The sequence below is a fragment of the Musca autumnalis genome, unplaced genomic scaffold (assembly GCF_047663935.1).
Source record: "Musca autumnalis isolate F117 unplaced genomic scaffold, ASM4766393v1 scaffold_2, whole genome shotgun sequence".
Classification (NCBI taxonomy): domain Eukaryota; kingdom Metazoa; phylum Arthropoda; class Insecta; order Diptera; family Muscidae; genus Musca; species Musca autumnalis.
In genome coordinates, this window is record NW_027411755.1 from 9753737 (window position 1) to 9778971 (window position 25235).

The window sequence follows — 25235 nt, forward strand, 5'->3', positions numbered from 1 at the left end:
ATTCTTTAAAAAATCCACGTTTCTTGGCCTGATGTTGAATGAAAAATATTCTTTAAAAAATCCACGTTTCTTGGCCTGATGTTGAATGAAAAATATTCTTTAAAAAATCCACGTTTCTTGGCCTGATGTTGAATGAAAAATATTCTTTAAAAAATCCACGTTTCTTGGCCTGATGTTGAATGAAAAATATTCTTTAAAAAATCCACGTTTCTTGGCCTGATGTTGAATGAAAAATATTCTTTAAAAAATCCACGTTTCTTGGCCTGATGTTGAATGAAAAATATTCTTTAAAAAATCCACGTTTCTTGGCCTGATGTTGAATGAAAAATATTCTTTAAAAAATCCACGTTTCTTGGCCTGATGTTGAATGAAAAATATTCTTTAAAAAATCCACGTTTCTTGGCCTGATGTTGAACGAAAAATATTCTTTAAAAAATCCACGTTTCTTGGCCTGATGTTGAATGAAAAATATTCTTTAAAAAATCCACGTTTCTTGGCCTGATGTTGAATGAAAAATATTCTTTAAAAAATCCACGTTTCTTGGCCTGATGTTGAATGAAAAATATTCTTTAAAAAATCCACGTTTCTTGGCCTGATGTTGAACGAAAAATATTCTTTAAAAAATCCACGTTTTTTGGCCTGATGTTGAATGAAAAATATTCTTTAAAAAATCCACGTTTTTTGGCCTGAGGTTGAATGAAAAATATTCTTTAAAAAATCCACGTTTCTTGGCCTGATGTTGAATGAAAAATATTCTTTAAAAAATCCACGTTTCTTGGCCTGATGTTGAATGAAAAATATTCTTTAAAAAATCCACGTTTCTTGGCCTGATGTTGAATGAAAAATATTCTTTAAAAAATCCCCGTTTCTTGGCCTGATGTTGAATGAAAAATATTCGTTAAAAAATCCACGTTTTTGGCCTGATGTTGAATGAAAAATATTCTTCAAAAAAATCCACGTTTCTTGGCCTGATGTTGAATGAAAAATATTCTTTAAAAAATCCACGTTTCTTGGCCTGATGTTGAATGAAAAATATTCTTTAAAAAATCCACGTTTCTTGGCCTGATGGTAGATGAAAAAATATTCTTTAAAAAATCCACGTTTCTTGGCCTGATGGTAGATGAAAAATTTCTTTCTTTATTATCATGACTTGATTCCCATTAAATGACTGACCACACTTCCCGGGTTTCTTCTTGTTTTCAATTACGCAAACATTTTCTATTTGCGTGTGGTGTTACTCCGATTCATTTTTCACAGTTAGCAAAAACACGCAATTTTCCCTTTCGTTACTGTTGACGAATATTTATAACTTGTGGAAATTTCACTTACATTGTTGCTATTTCGCCATTTCCTTGCGGCTAATTTAGGTGAATCAATTAGTTGTGGACTCCACGGTATGGTGACATTTTACCATGGATTTCAGGGGGAAATTTTAATAATTAAATTCTAAACTGGAATGGTTTCAACTTATTTTTGATGCGGACAAAATAAGGGAATCAATTTGCTATGTGTGTGCTCCAGAGAGGATATTGTAGTTACCGTTAAGGTTTCGAGAACATTGGAAAGAAATTTAATTATCCTGGGAAATCAAGGTTTGTAGAAATGATGTTGGCTAGGGTAAACCACGATTTGTATTAGAATTTGGATAATGATTATTTGTATGCGCCCAAATCGACCTCATTCTGCTTAATTAATTAAAATAAAAATACAGCCCATTTTCCCCTCGCTCTGCTCTTAACACACATAAATTGTAATTATCACCGAACGTTTTCTTAATGAGAAATCTATGTCAAAAATACCACAACCTGGCAAATAGAAATGTGAAAAATGAAAACAAATCCTAAAGCATCGGAGAAAAAAAAAACAAAAAGAAAAACATTGCCACCAACAACATTGAGGCCGCCAGCGCAAAAAAAAATGGGGACCGCGGTACAGTGTAAAAATCCAATTAAGCAAAAATCATACAAACCTCCAACAACAAAACAGGCACTCAGCTACACACAACTGAGCTTGGGCTTGGAAAATATGCTGGAAACCTCCAGCATGGAAAATAAAAATCAAGAATAACTAAAACAAAAATATGCCAAACATTTACAACCCCTGCCAGCAGAATTGCAGCAGAATTTTTTTGTGTGAAACACTCGTCGACAACATTTGACTGCGTTTAGCATTCATAATTACATTTAAGCAGGCTGACAAACAGACAGACAAACATTCAAGCTGGCAAATATTTGCCAACATACACATATCCGCCATCAACATCATCACATCATGGATGGTGGGGAGACCATAAAATCTATGAACAAATTTGCAGAAAGTCTTTTTTATTCTTGTTATTATTCGCTGAACGTTTTCGTTGTTCTTCTCTTGCTTCGTTTTTTGTTTTGGTTTGTTTTTTCTGTTTGCAATTTTCCTCCATTTCATTTCGCGTACAATTGTCATAAATAAAAGCCGACATAATTACAATGGTAAACATAAAGACTCGTTTTATGGGTTTATAATGAGATCTGGGTAAGAGGTCTTCTCCCCACCCCACCACCGACCGACCGACCGACAAATGCTGACGACCGGGGAAATGCTGGGAAATTCTCATCAAGTCACATAAATCCATTAGGGGCTTACGTGTTCGTGTGATATGTATCCGGGAAGAAGGTGTTTCGTAAAAGCAGTGTGGATAATATAAGCTAAATGAGGAGATTAGTTGGTTTGACAATGAGGATGGTTTGGTAAATTTCTTTAAAATAAACCTAAGGCGTTTGAGAATAAACAAGCGAAGCCTTCCCTAGGAGAACTTATCTATATTAAGGTCTCTTGTCTTTTATTTGAAGGCGTTTGATCTTCTATATGAATAATGTTGGTCTTCTATATAGCTTTTTTAAACCATCCGACCAAGAAACCTGGATTTTTAAAGAATATTTTTTTTCATCGACCATCAGGCCAAGAAACGTGGATTTTTTAAAGAGTTGTATTTCATCGACCATCAGACCAAGAAACGTGGATTTTTTAAAGAATATTTTTTTTATCGACTATCAGACCAAGAAATGTTGATTTTTTAAAGAGTTTTATTTCATAGACCATCAGACCAAGAAAACTGGATTTTTTAAAGAATATTTTTTCATCGACCATCAGACCAAGAAAAGTGGATTTTTAAAGAATTTTTCTCATCTGCCATCAGACCAAGAAACGTGGATTTTTTTAAAGAATATTTTTTCATCTACCATCAGGCCACGAAACGTGGATTTTTTAGAGAATATTTTTTCATCTACTATTAGACCAATAAAACTGGATTTTTTAACGAATATTTTTTCATCTACCATTAGACCAAGAAAACTGGATTTTTTAACGAATATTTTTTCATCAGACCAAGGTACGTGGATTTTTTAAATAATATTTTTTCGTCGACCATCAAACCAAAAAACCTGGATTTTTTAAAGGAAATTTTTTTCATCGACCATCAGGCAAAGAAGCCTGGATTTTTAAAGAATATTTTTTAATTTTTTTCTATATTATTGAGGGCCCACGGTCCTCCATATAAAGACATGCGGTCTTCTATATGAAAACATGCGGTCTTCTATATGAAAACATGTGGACTTCTATATGAAGACCTGTGGTCTTCTATATGAAGACCTGTGGTCTTCTATATGAAGACCTGTGGTCTTCTATATGAAGACCTTGTCTTCTATATGAATACCTGTGGTCATCTATATGAAGACCTGTGGTCTTCTATATGAAGACCTGTTGTCTTCTATATGAAGACCTGTGGTCTTCTAAATGAAGACCTGTGGTCTTATATATGAAGGCCAGTGGTCTTCTATATCAAGACCAGTGGTTTTCTATATGAAGACCAGTGGTCTTCTATATCAAGACCAGTGGTCTTCTATACCAAGACCAGTGGTCTTCTATATAAAGACTTGTGGTCTTCTATTGAAGACCAGTAGTCTTCTGTATGAAGATCTGAGGTCTTTAATATTAAGATCAGGACAGTACATAAAGGCCTGTGCTCGTCTAAATGAAGACCTGTGCCCTTCTAAATGAAGACCTGTGGTCTTCTATATGAAGACCTGTGGTCTTCTATATGAGGACCTGTGGTCTTCTATATGAAGACCTGTGGTCTTCTATATGAATACCTGTGGTCTTCTATATGAAGACCTGTGGTCTTCTATATGAAGACCTGTGGTCTTCTATATGAAGACCTGTGGTCTTCTATATGAGGACCTGTGGTCTTCTATATGAAGACCTGTGGTCTTCTATATGAAGACCTGTGGTCTTCTATATGAAGACCTGTGGGCTTCTATATGAAGACCTGTGGGCTTCTATATGAAGTGTGCTCTTCTACATGATGACCTGTGGTCTTCTATATGAAGGCCAGTGGGCTTCTATATGAAGACCTGTGGTCTTCTATATAAAGACCTGTGGTCTTCTATATGAAGACCTGTGGTCTTGCATATGAAGGCCTGTGGTCTTCTATATGTAGACCTGTGTTCTTCTATATGAGGACCTGTGGTCTTCCGTATGAAGGCCTGTGGTCTTCTTAATGAAGACCTGTGGTCTTCTATATGAAGACCTGTGGTCTTCTATATGAAGACCTGTGGTCTTCTATATGAAGACCTGTGGACTTCTATAAGAAGACCTGTGGTTTTCTATATAAAGACCTGTGGTCTTCTAAATAAAAAACCTGTGGTCTTCTGTATGAAGACCTGTGGTCTTCTGTATGAAGACCTGTGGTCTTCTGTATGAAGACCTGTGGTCTTCTGTATGAAGACCTGTGGTCTTCTGTATGAAGACCTGTGGTCTTCTATATGAACACCTTTGGTCTTATGAAGAGCTGTGGTCTTCCATATGAAGACCCGAGGTCTCCTATATGAAGGCCTGTGGTCTTCTATATAAAGACCTGTGGTTTTCTATATGAAGACCTGTGGTCTTCTATATGAAGACCTTCTGTATGAAGACCTGTGGTCTTCTATAGGAACACCTGTGGTCTTCTAGATGAAGACCTTTGGTCTTATGAAGAGCTGTGGTCTTCCATATGAAGACCCGAGGTCTCCTACATGAAGGCCTGTGGTCTTCTATATAAAGACCTGTGGCTTTCTATATGAAGACCTGTGGTCTTCTATACGAAGACCAGTGGTCTTCTATATGAAGACTAGTGGTCTTTTCTATGAAGACCAGTGGCCTTCTCTATGAAGACCAGTGGTTTTCTCTATGAAGACCAGTGGTTTTCTCTATGAAGACCAGTGGTTTTCTCTATGAAGACCTGTGGTCTTCTATATGAAGGCCTGTGGTCTTCTATATGAAGACCTGTGGTCTTCCTTATGAAGACCTGTGGTGTTCTATGTGAAGACATGTGGTCTTCCTTATGAAGACCTGTGGTGTTCTATGTGAAGACATGTGGTCTTCTATATGAAGACATGTGGTCTTCTATATGAAGAGGACATATGAGGAAATCAATATGAAGATCTCTGTTCTTCAATATTTAGATTTCTGATCTTCCATAAGAATGGTTGTCCTTTATGAAGATTTGCAATATTTTATATATACCAGATGTATATGAAGCTTCACAGCGAGTGATTTATTTCAAAATAATTTTCGAAAATACTCATTAATCCGATTATTATCAAACCATTTTGACATCGACATGAGCATGATCATCATGCCCTTAGATGCAGTTGTAAACACCCACCGTGAACTTTCACTTTCACATTTGGTTTTTATTTTCATATTTTTTTTTTTTGATATTTTAACCCACCTCCAATCTAGGAACTCTTAAAAGGTTTTGTTAATTAATTAACTTCATATCAAACATTAAAAAACACAACACCACCACAGCAACAACAACAACGAAAACTAAATTTATCAAAATCCAACTCCAACGTTTTCATTTTCATGAAAGCGAATAAACGCTTTTCGTTTTTATATGAGTAGCATAAGATATATTATAACAATTTTATGCGCTTGACGCTTTGCCTGTTTTGGGGTTGGGTGAACAAGCTCCATTTTGTTGTTCACTTCGTGTTAAGCTTGCAGCAGACAAACAAGCCAGCAATTTTTCTTATTAAACAACAACAAAAAAGTATTTATCAAATTTAAGACATCAATAAATTCGAAAAAAAACGAAATGAAAACAGACAAAGCAATGAAAATGACTGCCATATTTTCCATATGATTAAGCAAGGCTGGGCAATGCAAATGGTGGCTAAGATTTGTAAAGCGAATGGAAAAACGAAATCAGAGGTGATATTGTTGATTGGAGCAATTGTGTTTCTTGAATAGCACGTGGTTGCTCAAATCTCAAATCTGCAATAGCTTTATAAGCCTTGACAGCTACCAACAATAACAAGTTTGTGGCAATTGGACAAGCGCAACAAACACCTCTATAAGCGTTAGCCACGATACGACACTTGATACAACTCTATATGCTACCAAGGAGGAGGGGGCTCTCTAATCTTTCTCTTCAATCAAGGTGCTAATAAGATAGCGAAAGGAAGCAGTATTCCTTCCTAAGGAAGTCAGTTTAAAGGTGCAATATTGTTTGATGAGACATCATTTTCATTTATAAGAATACTACTAAGATTCGCCGGTAAACGACCCGTTGACCCTAACTCCTAAAATATGCTCGTGGCTGAAGCATTGCATGGCACCTTCGTTGACCCAAAACTACTCTTAAGCTAGTCTAATACATCAATTATGTAATGAATCTAAATTATGTTCGTTTGTCTCTTAGCCTTCCACCTTTCCAGGTGTTTGCTGAAAATTGAATCATTTGAAAATTTCATAATGAAAAACTTGTATTTTTTGAAATCCGTTTTCATTAATTAAAATCAATTGTTATCTGTGTTTGTTGCTGGAGGTTAACTAAAGCCAGGGCGCAACAGGCCACTGATCCGGCTATTTTGTTTCACTAAAGAAGTGAATTGTGTTCAACATTAGCACCACTTGATTAGTTGTGGCATGGGTGTGGTAATAATCGACAATATTTATGCACAAGAGATTTCATTTGTAACAACATCCCGGCACCGCTTGAAAAACTCCAAGAGCTCATGGCATAGTCTTTTTGTGGAAGTAATGGAACAATAATTTGTTCAATTGAATACTAAGTTGAACAGGAGCGACGTTTTATAAGAAAGATGGGAGTGGAGTGTTTCTTCTTGCTATGAAAAAAAACCTTGTTGACTGATTTAGTTCGGCAGCTCATTTCAGTGAATCGTTCATTTGAACTTGCAGTTCAGTAGCTATTTTCACTGAATAGCTCAATGAAAATGGATCGTTCGGGAAATAAACAATAATAACAACAAAAAATATTTGATTTCTGTCAATTTAAAGAATATTTTTTCATCGACTATCAGACCAAGAAAACTGAATTTTTTAAAGAATATTTTTTCATCGACCATCAAATCAGGAAAAGTGGATTTTTTAAAGAATATTTTTTCATCGACCATCGGACCAAGAAACCTGGATTTTTAAGGAATATTTTTTCATCAACTATCAGACCAAGAAACGTGGATTTTTTAAAGAATATTTTTTCATCGACCATCGGACCAAGAAACCTGGATTTTTTAAGGAATATTTTTCATCAACCATCGGACCAAGAAACCTGGATTTTTTAAAGAATATTTTTTCATCGACCATCGGACCAAGAAACCTGGATTTTTTAAGGAATGTTTTTCATCGACCATCGGACCAAGAAACCTGGATTTTTTAAAGAATATTTTTTCATCGACCATCAGACCAAGAAACCTGGATTTTTAAGGAATATTTTTTTCGTTTTTTTCTAAATTATTGAGGACCTGCGGTCCTCTATATATACATGCGGACTTCTACATAAAGACCGGTGCTCTTCTAAATGAAGACCTGTGGCCTTCTATATGAAGACCTGTGGTCTTGTATATGAAGACCTGTGGTCTTCTATATGAAGACCTGTGGTCTTCTATATGAAGATCTGTGGTCTTCTATATGAAGACCTGTGGTCTTCTATATGAAGACATGTGGTCTTCTTTATGAAGACCTGTGGTCTTCTGTATGAAGAGCTATGGTCTTCTATATGAAGACCTGTGGTTTTCCTGTGGTCTTCTATATGAAGACCTGTGGCCTCCTATATGAAGACCTGTGGTCTTCTATATGAAGACCTGTGGTCTTCTATATGAAGACCTGTGGTCTTCTATATGAAGACCTGTGGTCTTCTGTATGAAGACCTGTGGTCTTCTATATGAAGACCTGTGGTCTTCTTTATGAAGACCTGTGGTCTTCTTTATGAAGACCTGTGGTCTTCTTTATGAAGACCTGTGGTCTTCTTTATGAAGACCTGTGGTCTTTGTTATGAAAACCTGTGGTCTTCTATATGAAGACCCGTGGTCTCAATGAAAATGGATCGTTCGGGAAATAAACAATAATAATAACAAAAAATATTTGATTTCTGTTATTCAGTAAATCTTTTATCTCGTGTGGTCAGTCATTGGAACTAGTTCATTTCTGAAGTTTTAGCGATCGGGGTTGTGAACATACGGTGATATTAATATAGTTATTTTAATAATACTGGACATCTGGAAATAATAAACTACGGTACAACAAGTAAAAAAGTATCAGTCGGCTTTGTCGACAGAGATATACCCTCAGCGTGTGTGAAGGTACCCTAAAGAGAAGATCGATATGGACCATTTTGGAAATTAAACTAAATTTGTATAAAATATTAGGAGATCTTTTGATCCCCTTGGACCCAATTGGCATGCACGTTTTAGAGATATAGTGCGTACCATTTTTGTGGGGGAGGTACCCGAAGGAGTGGACCGATATGGCTCGCCTTCGAACTTAAACCAAGTTTGGACAACATATTACGAAGGCCATACTTTAGACCGAATCGACTGATCCGTTCGAAACTTACCGTCCGCTCCAGCTACTTATGTCGTAGGGGTTTTACAACTTTTGGGTTATTTTCTCAGGAACTATAGACTTGCCCTTGAAAAAACTTGTTCCGCCGTAATGGGGACTCGAGAGCAGCTCTTAAACTGCACTTTTCGGAAATTTTGTGTGGGAGGTACCCTAAGGAGTTGACATGTATAGTCCATATTCGAACCTAATCTATGTCTCGTAGAAATATTACGATGTGCACAGGATGGACCAACTCGGTTACTACTTTCGACAGTTACCGTGCACACCATTTTAGCGAAAAGCTTAGAACTTTTGTAAGGGAGGTACCAAAAGGAGTGGACGGACTTTCTCAGGAAGTATGGGCTTGCCCCTGATGAAACATGTACCGTCGTATAGAGGACAGTGAATGCAAGTCGTTACAACAAAAATCAAAGCGATTCGAGAGCAGGCCCTAAACTGAACCTTTCCTAAATTTTGTGTGGAAGGAGTGGACCGATTGAGTCCATATTGGAACCTCATTTAAGTCTGGTAGAAGTTTCACGATGTGCAAAGTATGGAGCAAGTCGGTTACTTCCTTCAAGAGTCATCGTGCGCACACATTTTCCGAACAATTTCGAACTTTTGTGGGGTAGGTACCGGAAGGAGTGGACTGATATAACCCATCTTCGAACTTAAACTAAGTTTGGACAAAATATTACGAAAGCCAAATTTTGGACCGAATCGGTTGATCCGTTCGAGAGTTATCGTGCGCACCAGCCAGACAGACGGACGGACATGGCTCAATCAACTCCAAATTGTCTGAAACACATTTCGTCCAAAACCATTATTTCAATGAGTCACATTTTGCCCGTATGAAAGTGTATATACCCTCGTTAGCATAAATTCCGAGGGTATAAAAACGGGTCTGTCTGAATTTTAACCACACGAGATCAGAAGTTTTGCAAATGAACACGACATTTACTGGGCCTTTGGTATTATTTGAGGGCTTCTCGTTTAGCTTTCCAGAGAGTGTGATAGCTGATAGCTTTCCTTCTTCTATTCTTTTCTGTTATCTAGGTTACTATAGGAGACATAGCTATTTTTTTACTTTCATAGATACTTTATTATTTTGTCTCTGGAAATTAATGTTACAAATTTTTTCAAATACCTTCCACAATTTTACTATATAACAATAGGTGATGAATTCAAGATATTTTGATTATTCAAGGCCTCATTAGATCTTATTTGGCTTGTAGTTGTAGGTAATCTATTTCATATTTATTATTTGGCCCATAGCAAGTTTAATTACTAACACATTTTTACACAATTCCATGTCGAAGACTTGTAAGAAAGTTGTTTTGAAAATTAAAAACGAAATACGGCGATAATCAATATTAGCCTCATTAAACGCCTCAAAACAAAATCCATATGAGCAAAATAGCCAAATCAATGAAAAAAAACTAATTTAACAATGAAAACAAATCGAAAAAAAGAAAAGAAAAATTTAATATTATTAAGAGCTTGTTCGGTGTTGTTGTAAGTGGCAATTGCCTGCATGTTACTAGCAATGGTACTAGTTAACAAACTGACTATGAAATCAACCAAATGTTGCAATTTTCCCTTGGAAAGGACTTCTTTAGATTAAAAAACTAAATTTACCAAAGGTGTCAAGAAGGATATCTTTGAAGTTTGCCTTCTTAGCATTGGATTCAAAATTCCGTAACCCAAAATATCTTCAGTTCATTTAATCTTAAAAAAAAGTTATTTTTGCAAACAGATCTCCCACAGTCCATGCCACAAAAAAAAATCTACCTGAGAAGTGTTCCCATTTCATCTGACATTTATTATTTCCTTTTAAATTTTGTGTGCTCTTTTGAAACACAAAACAAAAAGCCCGGCCAGCAGCAACAACAAAAATTATTCACGTGTTTGTCTTTTTTTTGATTCTTGAATTATGTGTTTTATTTTATTTTCTGAATACAACAATTCAGTTGGAATTTTGTTCATTGTTGTGTGCGTTTTCATTGCCACTTTTTAATGGAACATAAAAAACCAGCAGCAGCGGTAACAAGATTTTTTTGTTTGCTGTGTGAATTTCGTCGAATGAATCAATTCGAACAGCAATGATGTTGTTGTTGCTGTTTGTTTTGTGTATTCAAAATTGGTTTTTAAGCGTCCATAATGAATTACAAAGGCCAGAGAAATGAGCAGACAGACAGATGTATGGCTGAATGGTTGGACAATACAAAATGAAATAAAGAAAAAAAAACTGTATATAGCTCAGCTGGTTTATTTATGTTTAATTTATTTTTTGTTTTTAATTTTTTTCGTAATTTTTTATTTTCATTTTTTTAGTTTTGTTTTTGTTATACTGCAACAACAACAACGTTCACAGATATTTGAACGCTTTCACCGGCTAGTCTACCACTATTAATACGTGTAGACATGACGATGTGCGCAGGCGCATTTAAGCAAATTGCCAGTTTGGAAATGGAACTAGTTAGGGATGGTGGCAATGAATGTAAGCCATAATTTATGGATAGCCAAGGTTTTTAGAAAGAAGAAGAACTAAAGAACCAAACCCTTAAATACTAAATATTGCCTACTTCAGTTGGAATTTCGTTATGATATTAAATGAGCGGAATTTATGTAATATCATATTCTTCATTTCGCTGAGACAGTTCAATAGGCATGTGTTCAAAGTATTGTTCTGTTGTTCGCCAAAGAATTAGTTCTATTGAGAGGTTCACTAAAAAGAGCTACTGTACTAGTTCATTAAATATCGTTCTAAGAGTGAATGAAATAACTATTGATGGAATAACGAATATTTTTCATTAAAGTGATAGCCGATTAATTTATTTAATTATTATTAGCTCAATAAAATTGAATTAATTAAAAGGCTTCATAAATAATGGAACTAGTTCCTTAATATAGTTCCATAGTTCCAAATAGTTCCGAGACCGATACAGTTCAACGAATCTATCTCTTTCATCGTTCTTTTCGTTCCAAATAGTTCCGAGACCGAAATAGTTCAACGAATCTTCCTCTTTCGTCGTTCTTTTTGTTTCCTTTGTTCCAAATAGTTCCGAAACCGAAATGTTTTCATGGTTTGGTGGATGAATGACATAAAAATAAATAAATTGCAGCGAAAAAACTGCAAAGATGAATGATCGACGTAGGCTTTAAATTGAAGGCACGAGAAGAACGAAAGGAACTATATAAATGCAAGAGCCGGATATAGTTCCAATAGTTCCTTGTCCGGAATAGTTCCTTTGAACCAGTTCGTTCCGGAACTACACAACTCTATTCTAGACCACTGCCAATCTATCAGACTTCCTAACTGGAAGGCATTGCAATTCATGAAGGAAAAACCATTCCGTTGTACATGTGTATGTATTGAAAAATGATTTTAGACCAGGTGGACGTGATAAAAAAGGCTTCAAAAATACTTCATATCTGTAAATTTGCAATAAATAGAAGTTACCAAACTTCGCCGTTGTCTTCTAGCCATTCACATCCGATATGCCTGATATTGGTTGGGTGTGTGGGACTTCGCTAAAATTTACATTTCCAATACAAACTCCTTAGGCCATGTTACCTCAATTAATTCAATTAACTAAAAACTTTCAAAAGTAATGTCCTTCGTTCTAATAAGACAACAATAAATATAAAAATAGTTGTTGTTGTAGCAGCATAGAAATCTACGAAGAAACATAGTTTTGATTGTGGGTTGACAGCGGCTGGCCGAAACACTATGGAGTTCCGGGTCAATCCGGTACGAAAGAACCCTCTGCCGTGGATTGAAAAAATAGTGATTTGTTATTCTATAATATCGAAAAATGTACTATCATATATTATCTGAGCTACACTAAGCTACACTAAAGTTACGAAAATATATTAGTTTCCACAAACATATTCGGCAATACTATGGCACCTAAACTTTATAAAAAAGAGCGTTTTTCAAAATGAATTTAAATGTCCAGAACTTATTTACAACAATACGACTAGATCTAGTCTCGTTTAAAGCCACTAGTCCGTTATTTATTAGTGACGGAAAATTTTCTTCATTCATTCCGTTCACAAAAAGGATCCAGGCCGTTCATTTCGTTCGTTGGCTCATTTTCGTTCAATATTACACATCAGTCTGTCATGTTCTTGGGAATATCGTTCATGCTTCCTCTTTCCACCGTTAATAGTCGTATTATTCGTCTTAAGGATAAGAAATTAAATATTTCGCATCCCAACTTTCCAATCGCTATAGAAAAAAAATTTTTATTTGAAGATATTTTTGAATTCACCAAAGGGATGTTGCTAACAAGGAAGAATACCGTTCATTTTTCTCCACACCATGGCATCTCTTATATTGGGATATAGAGCGAAAGCTAAAGTAAAATGACCTTAAGGAACGTTATTTCACTCGTTCAATCTAATAAACTAGAAGACCTATATGAGCGAGATTATCTAAATGAACAAATTAGCTGGGTATGGTTCCGTTCGTTCATTTCACGGAATTATTCCTTTGAACTAGTTCGTTGATGAACGACAAAGCTCTATTATTTACTGAATAAAATTAAATGAAAATACTTTTATGTGAAATAGAGCTTCCCGAATGTCTTAGAACGAGGTCAAATGAACTCTTAATTTTATTTGCGTTCAATTGAGAATCTGCAGAAAAAGTCAGACTGGTGAATATGCCACTCGAACCAATGGGGGTTATCATGAACGACAATTCCCCGTGAATTTTTTCTCCCTTAAGTTGCAACGGCGGGAAGACAAAACTCACGGGAAATTTTCATTCATGATAACCCCCAATATGTGAAATTTCCATTCCAAAGAATTAGTGAAAGTGTGGGCCAAAATAAAGAAAAAAGATTGAGTTATTCATCACATATACCATTCTAGAACATTTGCACCCACGGTTTCGCTCATTCCTTTACAATCAACGTTTTGCTGTGTCATTTCCTAAATATTCCGACTAAAAGTATAAAGATAAATGGTCTATTCCAGAACCTGCAAGAATTTACAAATTTTTACTACGGTAACAGTTTTTTCCTTTATGATATCGAAAAAATAAAAAAAATTAATAGATTCTTTCCATTTTGGAACAGATCAAAAGTTGTAATGTAGATGGCGTTATAAAATGTTAAGCAATATGAAGGCTGTGTTTTATTTCATACAGTACGAGAACGAATTACGAAGAAAACTCCTATTTGGCTGTATTTGCAATTGGAAGTGACTTCTCAAGTAAACTATTCAAATCACAGGTGTATTCGTTTCGGTTGGGGTCAGTTAATTATTGATTTTTTTGTTTATTTTGTTTTATTTTATTTATCCCAGCTTTATTCGTTTTGCCGGAGATTAGACAAAGGGAGTAACAGAAAGAATGACCATTAACGCCAAAACTACACCAATTTTGTTTCTAAAGCCAAGGTACACGACTTGCTATCGGTTGGTATAGTGATGCGGTATTTATTAAATAAATATTCCTCTCAAACTACTATAAAGTAGACATATAGATGGCGTATTAATCTATCGTTAAAGAAAACATTATTTTCGTAGATTGTTTGGTTGATTCACTCTTTGTATTGCGGATGATGCTCTGCTATCAGTTTCAACTACTTAAGGAAGCACTGAGGTTGATGTACAGAGTTCAAGTTGATCAAGAGGAATGAACGAATTTATTGAATTTTATTCTACTTAGCTTCACTTTTGAGAAGCGACACAGTCGTTTAGTCATGTATGATAAAATTTAGTAGTACATAGTTGCTTAAAGTAGTAGTATTTAATATATTACAGAGGTTTATTTTTAGCTGTTAACCTTAAAAATGTAAAGTTCAATCACAATAGGAAATATGAAAAGGTATAAAATCACAATGACAACAGTACAAAAGCTTAAAAGTGTTACTATTGAAATGTAGATGGCGTTGAACTCTAATTATTAAAATGTTGATTGCTTCATCGTTCAATTTCAGGAAAATATTTAAAATTTTACACGCTTTTTGGGTGATTTCAGGGATTTTATTCGAATTTCCGGGCCTTTGACAGCGTTAATCTCATGTACTATAAGAATCTTATTAATAGTTGTAATTTCGTTAGAATTTTGTGCAAGACAAAACAAATAATAAAGTTGATATATAGATGGTGTATTAATCTAAATTTTAATTTCAGCGATATATTTGAAATTTTTAGAAACTTCTTGGGCGATGTCAGAGATTTTATACGAATTTGTGGGCCTTGCACAGCGATACCCTCGTATACTATAAGAATCTCATACATTTGAAGAGGCAATGGATTAGTTTTTTTCAAATTCGCCCTAGAAGACAAAAATTCCAATAACATTTCTGAAATTATTTCGAATGTATTCATTTTAGTGGATTTTTGCGAAAGATACGATACGATATCATTTTCTTTTTTCAGAACTATCCGCGTTGCCAGATGGAATAACAATACTGGGGAATAGTAGGGAAGTCAGTTAGTGGAGTAGTATAGTATAAAAGTAGACTTGTAAGCTTCACTTAGTGAAGAAGTACGCCATGTGCTAAGTAAAGTGAGATTCACTTGCCCGCTAAATACTTATGTCAATAAATCATGGTAAGACTTGTAATCTGAAATAATTCGAATTTTAGCGAAATACCACACACTCAACCACTATGCTACGATCGTTTCGCTGGTGGTCTAAGCCAGCTCATCAGGCATATTTTGAATGTAAATAGCTAGACGACAAAGGCTGATTTTGATATTTGTAGATATGAAGTATTTTTTGAAGTCTTTTTCTATATCAAGTCACCCTAGTGTCTTGTCTAGGAATCATTTTCTCAATAGATACACATGTACAATCGAAGAGTAGTAATGCCCTCCATTTCGGAAATTTTTGTTGGTATCATATCATGAAGTGTTGATATGATAGGTTTGCAGTGGCTTAGAACGCTCAGACCTCTACAACATTGTCTGTTTGTTGTAGAGGACCCAGGTTCAAACCTCGAATTTGATGCAAACAGTGCTGGGGAGTAAAACAACGTTTACACGGAGTTATTTTGAAAGTAATTGCGTAAAAATATCTTCCAAATTATCTCAATGTTGGCAGAGTCGACAGTTTCTCCGGGTCCTTGGTCATTAATGGAGTAATTTCCTCATAACGAAAATCGTTTATATATTTTTATATATGTATATTATTGTTACCTTTACATGGCTTCCATAATCGTTCCACATTTAAAACTAACCTGAAAATAAATAGAGAAAAATACTCATTAAATTATGTATTATTAAAAAACCGAACGAACATACATAATTGTCTATAACATATGTGCGAAATTTATTTCCTTAAAACACAAAAAACTTTTAAGGTCAAATCTTTGTATTTCATTGCATCGATATCTTAAAATACATAATTATCCCACATAAAAAATACATGTTGTTTAGAAACAAAAAAACTAACTACTTCACACGCACTTCTCTCTGTGGGTTGCTTGTAAACGGCAAGACGTCTCTATAATAATGATGATTAAGTCATTATAATTATGTTTTTGAATTGATTGGTGAATTATAATTTTGTTGCTATTGAGGTATTTTTAAATTTTAGATTAACTTTAATAATAACAATATCAGATAATGATTGTTATCGAATTATGATCATGGGGAGCGGCTATATATAGAAAATACATTAAGTGTTGTGTTCATACGAGAGTATGTGGGACAAAACACCTAAGTAAGGTTGACTTAAGAGAGAATAAATTGGAGAGGCAAGATCAATTCAAATATTTATCTGAATTAATTCTCTTTCGAGTTGAGCTTTTATGACCTAACAGCTAATGTGCTAGGAGCTAATGAGAATTATAACAGTAAAAGACAATTAATTGTGGCATTCGTTCAAATATTTTAATGGAAAATCATTTCCATTACCACCGTGGTTCAATGGTATGCACACCCGCCTTGCACGCTAAAAGTCGTGAGTTCGATTCCCCGGCCAGTCAACATTAAAACACTTTTCAACGGTGGCAAAATACCCCTCAATAATGTTGGCGACATTTTCTGAGTATTTCAGCCTTGTACAACTTCTCTACAAGTGGTGCCTTAGACACGCCGTTCGGACTCGGCGATAAACAGTAGGTCCCATATCATTGACCTAATATGAATCGGGGTGCACTCATTGATATGAGAGAAGTCTCCCCTGTCCCGTCTGGGATGTTTGTGGAACAATTATAATTATATATATTATTATCATTTCCATAAATTGCTTACTTAATTTCTTCATACAAATAACAATCCTTAAAACTACAGCTGTAAGTCAGCTGATCTACATAACAGCTGATTTTAATTAGGGTAGTTCACACACATTTATGTATCATTAACTAATACCACTATATTATGGGTGTTCACTTGAGTTGAAGGAAGTATAGAAAAAAAAAACAAAATGAATTTATTTATAATTTTAACTATTTTTTATTTTATGTCTTTAGGATTTTTTCGGACGGCTGAGAAGAAAGTGATTAAAAAACGCTTGTAGTTGGCGGGTAAGTTCACAACAACTAAATTCATTTTATTATTCCATTTTCCTAATCCTATTCTCTTTCTTTACAGCTTACTTCAGTTTATCTTACATACAATTTTACAACGTTAATTTACATCTAAGGAATTCATATCAAGTTTACATTAAAGAAGAAACAAATCAAATTAAAAGAAAATTAGTATTAAGAAATGAAAAATAAAAATGTTGAAATCCTTCAACAACGGGGTTATTCTAAATACAAACTCCCTGGGAGTGAGAAAACTCACGGGAAATTTACGTTCAGAATAACCCCCCATGTTAAAAGTCTTGTCACTTTTTATTCAAACTCCTAGTTGCATATACAGAAATTCGAAAACTAAATAATGGTTAAATATTCCCATTGGCCAGTTTGTGAAACAAGGTGTGAAATATCCATGAAATTTTTACTGCTGACAATGGGAAAAAATCGCGTAAAATTATTTATAGCTTATCTAAAAAAGTGTGAAATATTTTTTATCAAATATTTTCCCCTGTCATTAAAACAAAACAAAAGTTTATAAAAAATTGCATCACAATTATGATTATATCCAAACAAACATCAATCATGTTTCGTTTTTCGGGTTTGATTTTTTTTTTACAAATTTGTTCCCAAGTGTGTAGCAATCGCTTAGTTGTCGTCACATCAAGATACCCAAAAAAAAACTTGTGGGATTTTCTTGTTCGTTTTTATGAGTATTTCATAACTTCATAATTCGATTTGAGGAATTTCTATTAAGATTTTATCAGCTAGACTATGTCATGATGGCCATAGTGGCTTGTTTAGCCCCCTGTCATAAATGCATTAGCCAAGTTTGATGATTGCACCAGCATTTCTAATGGAGCATAAAATGGGGTTAAATTCCCCAAAAATTGATAAAAAGTTATATTTATTTCGTAATAAAATTGATAAGACTCTGCTCTGCGTTGGCTTTTGGGGAGGAGGTCTTAGTAGAATACTTAATATTGTTGCAACATAATGAGAAATTACTTCAATATTAGGCAATTCCAAATAAATGGCCATCATAAATAACCTTATCAATCATTGCAACTTAACAGGTTTTCTTTCTCTTTGTTACACTGGGCATTTTTCATGTAAGGAAAAGAAGAAATTGTTGTCGGTTAATAATGAGACATTCTTTGCTTACACACATTCCCATATTATGAAATAGTTTTTACCAAATGAGTTACTGCTGTTGGCCGTAATTTGTAGCCAGTTCTGCAACTAGCAGTTACTTATGACCATAAACTAATTATTGTTATTGCTGTTAGTTAGACTTGCTGCCTGGTCTCATTTTAGTTTTCCTTTTAGCATTTCTTTAAACAGCAATTAATTATTAGTTAACTGGTGAATGAATAGTTTATTATTGTTGTAATATTGTGGTTTATTACAAATTAAACAAAAACCACCTGCCATGCTAACAGTTAAAAACTAACAACATTTTTATGGAGGTGTAATAAATGTATTTATTACTAAAAAAACATTAAAAAACCACAAAATAAATATGAATTATTTAGAGGTAAGGTGGTGGTGGCGCCCAAACAATCATTCAACTAAGCAGGAAGATTTTAGTATGATTAATAATCGCAAAATTTCATTTATTTTCAACAAAAATATTTCCTGAACAATTCGGCGCCCAAGCCGGGACCAGGAAAGTGAAGAGGAATATGTGATTGAAAGAGATACAAGAGAGGATACACAAATCAATTAATACAAAAGAGGATAAAGATAATACCAAACTCCAATATTCAGTTGAATTTTTTAGAATTTAACATTTCTGTGATTGAAGATTTAAAGGCTGCAATATTTTTTATTTACATTATTTTTGATTATTTTTTCAAATTTTGCGTTGTAATGTCCAGTTATTATATTTTAATGGCAATATTTAAAACAATGCAAAAACAAAACTAATTGTAAGTATACCAAGAAAATCTATCTGTACAAAAAGCTGTATAAGTAACCATTTGTATTTGTCGTTAGGATTTTCATAAAAAAGAACTTCTGAAGAAGTTGGAAACAGACCAAAGAAAAGTTGAGTTAAAAAAATTAAATAAATTAGTTTTATTTATTTTTTGAAATTTTGCCTATTAGGGCGAAGATTATTTTTAATGATTTTTAGAGTTAAGCTTGATGATCGGAAATTTTTTGCAAGTGAAAAAGGAAAGGCAAGGCAAAATTTCAAAAAATAAAAAAACAGGCTGAGCCCGGCTGGGATTTGAACCCACGTCCTTGAAAACATATCAAAAAATGTTGTCGCTTCAAAGGCAGCGCAAAATAGCGTTTGTCATGAAGAAATACATTTCAACTGCCAAATATCCGTTAATGTATAAAAACACATTTGCATTTGAAAAACAAAAAGTTGTAGGACAGAGAAGCCATTCGACAGTCGATACGTCTGAAGAGCTGCTTAATCAACAGCGAAACCAAGTAACGTAATTTGGTGACTGTGTGGGTTCGAGTCCTTGGCTTTCCTTTTTCACTTGCAAAAAATTTCCGATCATCAAGCTTAACTCTAAACGAGAAAACTAATAAAAATTTGTTTTATTTTATTAAATACTCTAACCAAATCATCCCTGTGGAAACACTTATCTGTAAACTATTCATATTCATGACTTATGAAACAAAGCACATCCTACAGTTGTGATTTACCTGCTTCTGATTCCAGTGGCGCCCAAGCAGGGGGGCGAATATAATTAGTAATTTATTATTACACAATTCGCCTTGAAATATTTGTCTAACAAATACCTGAACCAACTTTATTTGTAGGGAGTCATTAACTCTTCCCATCGCTTGAAAGAATTTAATGCTCTTTCCTTTATCGATATCTTGTCCGAATTATATATGCATTAGTTTTCTCACATAATATTTGTTTACATGTTGTCCAATGACAATGTCAACAACACCCACTCTCTTAAAAAAAGACAAAAATCAAGAATTAAATAATTCCAGCTTTGTGTTTTGTTATTCAAAATAGGTTAATTAATTTATTCCACAAGTTTTAAAGATTTATAGCTAATTAAATTTATACATATCGAAAAAATCGCTTTGGTGGGAACAAAACGAAATCAAATTGTTAATTAGAATGTACAGAGGTTATTGGCAGTGGAACTTGTTCGGAGATAAGGTATGTTGGTCTGATCGGAAATCAATCTAAATGTCGAAATAAATTGCATGAATTAAAGATTTTCCAGAATAGATAAATCGAGTCTGGAAGTGTGTACAAATAACTTGTCTAGGAGTGTACAATTACCATTGCACAAATTTTTTAATTTCTCTGCAACATAAACCAACAGTGTTATCGTTCAACAAGGAGCGTGGTGATGTTCGCATATAGGAACTGATTAGTTACATAAAAAAGTACAGCACAAAAAAAGTAATTAAACGACCTACTTCACTTAAAAGAGCTGAACTAAAAGGTGTGATCAGCTAAATTAACTTGTAAGTACCACTCTATACAACAGTCATATACTAAAATACTAAATGATCGCACAAAAAAGTAGTTTATAGACGTTTGTTTATTTAGGAATCGTTTTTCTTACTTCAGGCCTTTTAAGTGATATTATTCGTTCTATTACTTAAGTATGTCAACCGTCAACCGTTCCAGTAAAGTCCGGTCATACATGTATGTTTTCGTTTTCTTAGTTGGGTCACTTCTTTGGTTTGCTGTTCAGGGAAAGCTCTGTAGACCAAACAACCCAATAAGTCATATGAATTTTAGTTCCTTTTGGCAGTTTTTAGTTCCAACCTTCGTGATATCTAAATTAGTTCAGCCGTTGCAGTAATCCTCGGTCACTAATCTATAAAAAATTTTTAGTTTGTTCATTCTGCCTTTAAGTTTTAGTTTTCTCTCTCAATTTTTTATTTAACGGGAAGCACGCACATTGCGTAAACTAGATCATATCCTCATTCCATTGAATCGTTCGAATGAACTAGTTCATTTGTTAACCACACAAAATTGAAGTCAATGTATTAGGCAGTTTGAAATAATTTCGCTAATGGAACTAATGATTTAAACACTATAGCTGGGTATAAATTATTTTCAAAACATTTGAAGGTACTTTTCTGGGGTAAATATTTAAAATCTGTCGATCTGAGAAATATAAAAAATTGCATCACAATTATGATTATATCCAAACAAACATGATTGATGTTTCGTTTTTTGGGTTTTTTATTTTTTTTTTTGTAAGCCAAATAAAGGTTATCAGGAAAAATCTGCTGAACAACTTAGGAATGCAACTTTGTCTGAATTCGGGGTCGCTACTCTGTGGTATATTTTGGAACCACTATTAATAAACTAGTTCCGTCGTTCTTTCCCCTGAACGTTTCAGATAAACTAGCTCATTTTTTAACTACACAAAACTAAATTACATTTAATAGGCTATTTTCAATCACTTCGCTAAGAGAAGGACAGATTCTTCAGATAAAAAATATATTTAGGTAAAATGTGGTTGTCGAAAAGAGACAAAAAATGAAAAGTAATAATTTCGGCGGTAAGCGAAAGTATTAATATCTTCTTCCAAATTACAAATGGGGTATCATATTAGCCTGTGCAATATCTGAAGTCCTCAGAATGATATCTTTCTGTGCGGCCTGACTTTTAATAAATATTTTGGCAGTTATAACTAATTTATATAATGAGTGTTATGAAAAGTCTGAAAAACTCTGAAGGAAGTCTAAATTATTTCATCTAAAAGTGGGTTTTGATCTCTTCTGAGACAAGCTAAAATCGATATCTAATGAATATATTTTTGTTTCCAGAGATATCTAAGGGAATTCTGAAGAAATTCTGAAACAAGAGCAAAAAGTAGATTAGAACGATTTAGAACCTCTTTCCTTCCTTGCATCACAAAATTCTAACATTTCTCTGAACGAATTTGAGTTATGTAATTCTGATCGATTCCTGTAATGCACGTGTTAAGAAAAGTATGAAAAATGTCTGGAGAAATTCGGAAATGCTCAATGTCAACTCTACGAATGAGCTTTCCTGCGTTAATTTGTTTGAATTCTTCTGACACTATGAATTGAAATTCAAGTTCGGATGACTATTTACATTTGGGTTCAGAAACGTCTGAGTGAAACCTTTTGGAATTCTGAAATATGAGCCAAAAGTAGTTTTTTTATTTATTATTTAATATTTATTGGTTCATTGGGGCCATGGCAAGGTAGTTAAAGGAATCATAAATCCAAGACGTCTTCAGCAAGTGCCTTCTTCACTGCGTCACCAATGCAAATGAAATCTCGCACGTCCGTTTTAAATTGCCATTAAGATAAGTCTCATAAAACCTTTATGGAGAAGTTAGGAAGTGTTTATTTTAATTTCTCAGAAAGAATTTAAGTGGCGTAATTCGAAATATGTGTACTAAGAAAAGCTTGGCTTAAGGAACTTTGCATGCTTCATGTTATCTCCCAAAATAGATTTTGTCGTTATAATACATATTTCTGTTCAAAAAGGTCTCAGTGAAATCGTAAGAAATTCTGAACTATGGGCCAAGAGTAATTGTGTTTCTTCAGAACGTCTTTCCTTTCTTGCTTCATAAATGAAAATGAAGCCTGAAATTTCGTTTTGACCGTTGCATAAAGAAAAGTCTTTCTTTTTACGTTTCTGAAAGAATTTATGGTATATAATTCTAACCAAGTTTTGTAATGCGTCTGAAATAATGTGTTAAGAAAAGTCTGACAAAACTCTGGGAGAATTCTGAAATACTTAATGTTATCCCTAGCCATGAGTTTTAGTGTACGTAATTTGTTCATACTCTTCTGAGACAATTATAAATCAAAGTCTAAGGAATTTACCTTTTGTTGTTCAGAAATGTGTGACAAATTCTGTAGAAATTCTGAACCAAACGCTAAAAGATTTCTGTTGTTAAGCGATATGCAATGTAACTAGAAGAATGCGAAACGTCTTCAGGTCATCTTTACATCTTCATGGATTGAATGTATTCTTCTTTACTCTACAGATACATAAAGAACATTCTGTCCGGAGTTTAAAAATATTTATTGTAGTTTTTCAAAAAGAAATAAGGATATGTAATTTTGAAATGGATATTTTAAAACAACAAGTATTTTATGTGATTTTTAGTTAAATAGAATTAAGACGAATTTATTTCTTCGAACCGCAAAAGATGTCAGATATTACATTTTAAGAAAAGTCTGCCAAACCATCAAGAAGTTGTGAAGTTCCATCATCTCTGAGAAGAAAATAGGATATGAAATTTTGTAGACATCTGCAGAGATCTATAATTAGAGGCATGGTAATGTATGTGTCAGTATTCAGAATTGTCTGACAAAACTCTGATAGAATTCTGAAGAGTAAATTTCAAGTATTTCTTTATTTTGAACAAAATTATTTTTAGAATCCAAAAAACCCTAATGGATAGTCGAAAAAATTAACCATTCCATATGATGTATTAAAGAAATGCGGACATTCATACAAATTTCTGATCAAACTCTGAACAAGAGTAAGCACGAGTAGACAAACCTCGTATCATAGCTTTAATTTTCACGAATTCTAGGAAATGATGGAGAATAGCAACTCTTCCATATAAGTAAGGCCATTTACAGGGCTTCTGCAGAAGAGAGGTCTTGTAGAGGTTTTCTAGAAAAACGATTTTTAATTTTTTTTAAGTTCATCTGTAGAAACCAGTCCATGTACAAATATTCTAAAGAAAGAATAAAATAAATTGGAAGTATTACAATGTATACTAGTTATTTCACGGCATGTTTTGATGCAGTTCAAACGGAGTCGTGAAAAAGGCACTACAATTCCTTACATTTTAACCGCATTTAGATGCGATCGACATCCATTTCTTCCATTTAATTGCATACGGATGTAGTTCGAGGGACTCATGACTCTGCTCGATACATTTATGCTATGTTCCAGAACCTGCAAGAATCTAAAATTTTTTACTACGATAAAAATTTTCCTTTATGTTATCGAAAAAATAGTAAAAATTAGTAAACTCTTTCAGTTCTGGAACAGACCATTTACAAGCAGTTAATTAGAGATCCCTACAAGCAAAACTGTTCAAAGAAACAAGTAAGAAAAACTTTTTATACCCTCCACCACAAATTTCAGCCATTTCGGTGGATTAATGTGGCCACAACCTTCAAAATACCGAAATTCGGAAGGTACCGTTCTATGGGGGCTATATGATGGCGTGGACCTATACCTACAAATTTCTGGGGGAAAGTTTTATACGCCTAAAGAAGACTAAATACCAAATTTCAGCCATATCGGTGTGATAATGAGGCTAAAACCTTCAAAATATCGAAAATCGGGAGATATTGTATTATGGGGGCTATATCAACACGTGGACCTATATAAACATTTTATGGTAGAAATGTTTCTTAGCCTCTGGAAACACAAAATACAAAGTTACAACCGATTCTTTGGTCAAATGGGTCTAATACATTCAAAATATATTAAAATGACGCGTACTTTATAAGGGTCTTATGTGGGGACTATACCAAAACGTGGACCTATATAACCCAACTTTGGTAGGAATGTTTTCTGGCCTCTGAAGACACAAAATACTAAACTACAACCAATTCTGTAATCAAATGGGTCTAATACATTCAAAATATATTAAAATGACGCGTACTTTATATGGGGCCTTATATGGGGGCTATACCAAAACGTGGACCAATATAACCCAACTTTGGTAGGAATATTTTTTGGTCTCTGGAGACACAAAGTACCAAATTACAACCAATTCGGTGGTAAAATGGGCCAAATATCTTAAAAATTAATTAAAACGACGACGCGTCACGCGTCATTTTGTATGGGGGCTATACGAAAGCGTGGACCTACATAGCCCGCTTCCAATACCAAAAGTCCTACGTAAATATAACATATTTTCCCAAAATTTCATC

The 25235-nt window shown here is 34.1% G+C and overlaps 1 protein-coding gene across 22 annotated transcripts in view; it reads right to left on the minus strand.

Moving 5' to 3' along the window:
• The window catches only part of Dyrk2 (Dual-specificity tyrosine phosphorylation-regulated kinase 2), a 234205-nt gene that overhangs the window by 177847 nt on the left and 31123 nt on the right, over positions 1 to 25235 (minus strand). For 12 of the 22 annotated variants that reach the window (XM_073966893.1, XM_073966905.1, XM_073966897.1 and 9 more), the window contains one exon: positions 16021 to 16061. The exons of 9 other annotated variants lie outside the window; for them this stretch is intronic. The gene's annotated coding sequence lies outside the window, so the exon portion shown is untranslated. Of the gene's footprint in view, positions 1 to 16020; positions 16062 to 16290; positions 16484 to 25235 lie in introns of all 22 variants that reach the window. One more of the 22 variants, XM_073966907.1, reaches the window with a different exon arrangement.